General features: G+C 37.1%; 1 pseudogene; it reads left to right on the plus strand.

Annotated features, from left to right (window-relative positions):
* Window positions 1–1,209: 1,209 nt before the first annotated feature.
* On the plus strand, window positions 1,210–3,021 carry LOC145131932 (serine/threonine-protein kinase-like protein At3g51990 pseudogene; annotated as a pseudogene).
* The last annotated feature ends 643 nt before the right edge of the window (window positions 3,022–3,664 follow it).

Raw genomic sequence — 3,664 nt, forward strand, 5'->3', positions numbered from 1 at the left:
ACAAGACAGTTTCTAACAGTTACAATCTGTCACAAAAACAGGATTTCTATAAGTGTCAAGACAAAGTAAAAACCGGGTTCATTTTCAAGAATTCGGATTTTTGATGCATTTTTAACAAAACAATATAACCCAAATAAATAATGTCTGAAAATTGTCACAAAAACAACTCGACCCCAGGGGCTCTGCCCCTTTGATCCAATTTTCAGGGGTGCTGCCCCAGATCCTTGTTCGTTTAGGGGTTTCGCCCTAAATGACAATCTGCTTTGAATCTTGAACAAACTCAAACAAATGTGCACTTCGCACCTCCCTTACTTGTTTAATGTTTATCAAGATTATATTTGGTCAACAAATCAATCCATTACACTTAAATACATATTGGTAACACAAATGACCAACAAATATTCAAGGCTCCTTTAAAATTTAACTTAAACATTTTCTTATCCAATATGTCCAAATTGAAAATATACAATTATGTATGTTGTGTTTACATGTGTAACAACCAAACACATAATGTTTTAGATTTTTTTATGTCGGATCTTAATATCGTCTCTTCAAAATTCACATTTATATGTTACGTGACTATACATTATGCGACAACCTTGATCTTTTTCGACTTTATTTACATTAAACATGAATAAAGAAACGGGCCCAAACATTTTAAAGAACAAAAAAGGTAAAGTTGATAAAAGTGGCGTGACTATCGGTGATACACTGATACTTGAGTTATTAATCGAATTTATATTAGCTGAGAATTACACTACTCTTTGGTTTGGAGTTTGGATTCTTTGATGGAAATAATATAGGATATTAAATCAAGATTCATCTAAATAATTGTATCCAAATTCTAAACATCATTTATCTAATATAATGTAAAAGTAATTATCTTGAAAATACTTATGTATTAACTTAAATATTTGTGTAATCTTTGTTTAAATGATTAAATTCAAGAAAACTATTCAACCCATCCAACCTTTACCTTATCTTAAAGAATAAAATACCTAAATGTCATTTTACATTTTTCAAAAGTTTTATGGATTTTTTTGTCACAGCATTTCTATATAAATAAAGCGATAATTTTCATCTTTCGGTTACTCCCAGTTTCAAACTATCAGTGAATTTTGTGATAGTAAACTAAATTGGAATATTTTGGCGTCCAGAATACCATAAACACTTGTTAAGGTGTTTTAGGAATGCAGAAAGTATAAAGTGATAGTATATGAAATGATAGTCTCAATATATTCTTTCCCTCCCTTTCTTTCAAACCTCCCGCACGCCTTTACATACGCCTTAATCACTTTCTTCTATTTTCTATCCCCTCCCCCATAACTTTACACCACCAAAGCAGCCACAACTACTCACCTCTACCATTAATCTCTTCATTCTTTTCTTAATATATAATTACTTCATGATTCCCACTACTTCCTTCTCTTGTTATTATACTTCAATGGGTTTTTAATTCCGTTGTTGATTTTCAACCTTCGATTTGATGGGTTACCTCTCTTGTAATGCCGAATCCGCCATTTCCACCTGCGATTCTTACAATTTGTCCAGGAAGAAATCCTTTTCCAATCCACATAATCACCAGTTTAAGATTAGGGATTTCTGTTTTGCAGATCTCGAAGCGTCTACCAAGGGATTCTCACACACCAATTTCCTTGGGAAAGGAAGCCATGGCTCTGTGTATAGAGCCATCCTTGACGGTGGTGCTTTGATTGCCGCCGTTAAACGAACCACCACTCACCACTCGCCGGATAAAACCAGTGTTCGCGGAATACAATGTACTGCAACTATCGCCACTCCAGCGGAGAACGAGATCGAGACGCTGTCTCGCGTTCGGAGCCCTAGATTGGTGAATTTGTTAGGGTTTGGGTCGGATCCTGTTGACGGAAGGAAGCTGATTGTTGTGGAGTACATGCCCAACGGTTCGCTATACGATTTGCTACACAAGAACGACGCCAAAACCCCCGGGTTAGCCAGGCGAGTGAGGATAGCAGTTCAGGTTGCGAAGGCGGTTCACCATTTGCATACCTCCAATCCGCCGGTGATTCACCGGGATATAAAATCGTCCAACGTTTTGTTCGACGGAAAATGGAACGCACGGCTCGGCGATTTCGGTTTGGCTCTGAGAGGAAACGTGGAGGACGTGAAGGTCCGATGCACACCGCCGGCGGGGACGTTAGGTTACCTTGATCCATGCTATCTTGCGCCGGGCGATCTGAGTGCGAAAAGCGATGTCTTCAGTTTTGGTATTCTTTTACTCGAGATCTTCTCCGGCCGAAACGCGATTGACCTAAAGTACAGTCCGCCGTCGGTGGTGGATTGGGCAGCGCCGCTAATAAGATCGGGTGCATACGGCGAGATATTTGATCCGAACATTGAGATATCATCCGATGAGTCCGCCGTGAGGCAGCTGGCGGTGTTGGCGGCGAGGTGTGTGAAATCAACCGCGGAGAAACGGCCGGCGATGGCGGAGGTTTTGCAGTGTTTGGTAACCGCAAGTAAGCGAATAACATCGCTAACATGGAACAATCTCGGCCTCGCACGGCCGCGCGTGAGGAGATCGTGTCCGCCGTCTATTAAATACGAGCCATTGATTGAGAGTCCCGAGGCAGTCAAAGCATCGAGGGCTTCGGCTTCCGCTTCGGCATCCAGGAGAAGAACCAAGAAAGGTGCCACAAGCGTGCCATTAAAATTAAAAAACAAATCCAACGACCTTGATGAAACCGATTCAAGTCACGTGTCAAGATCTAAATCGATAGGGTCATTTCACGATATTACATCTCTACCGTCGGATTCGAGTTTGGGGAGGAAAAAGGGAGGGCCAGGATTGAGTGTAACAATGAACAGGTCAAAGTCAACAGGGGAATTGACAGGATTGGTTTGCAAAAGAAATTGTGGAATTGTGTTGCAAATGATTAGAAATCCAAATATTAGAGAACTGGAATCATCAAAATTACTTGTCAAATTCAGCAAATTTTAATTTAAAAGTGGTGTATATTAACAAGGGTATTTTTAAGAAAAGGGAATTTTTTTTATATACCATTCAACTAATTGTGCAACTTTCTAGACTTAGGTGCTGTTTGTTTTTGTAAAAAATCTCTTTAGACCTTTTATTTTTTGTGCGGCCCAGCACACAAGCAACATTTTTAATTTCGCAGTTGTTTATTACTTAGAAGTTTTCAGAGTTAAAAACTTCTGCGCGTGTTTTGTTTGGCGCAACACTTGTATTGTCTTTTTCAACATCTTCCAATCTTTCATTCTTCTTTTTTTTGCTGAAATCTTGATTATATGTTGTTGAAATCTTATTTTTACATTTTTTTTGATTTTTTTTTTTGTTTATTCTTGTTGATTTTTTTCATTTTTTTATATTGAATCATGATAATTTTTGGATGAAATATCATTATTTTTTGCTAAAATATCTTTATTTTTTTGTTGAAATGTGATTATTTTTTGCAGAAATATCATAAATTATTGTTGAAATGTCATACATTATTAAATTTTCGATATTAAAAAACTATTTTTTGTTTATAAAATCAGATTATTTTAATTTTTTAATATCTACAGCAGCATGCAGATGTTAAAAAAAAAACAAAAAAACAAACACACTTCTCATTACACTTTTAAATTAGTAGTACATTCCCTCGTTAAATGTTTTTTTTTTTTT

Source organism: Lactuca virosa, chromosome 1, assembly GCF_052849685.1.
Source record: "Lactuca virosa cultivar CGN04683 chromosome 1, Lactuca_virosa_CGN04683_v6, whole genome shotgun sequence".
Lineage (NCBI taxonomy): Eukaryota > Viridiplantae > Streptophyta > Magnoliopsida > Asterales > Asteraceae > Lactuca > Lactuca virosa.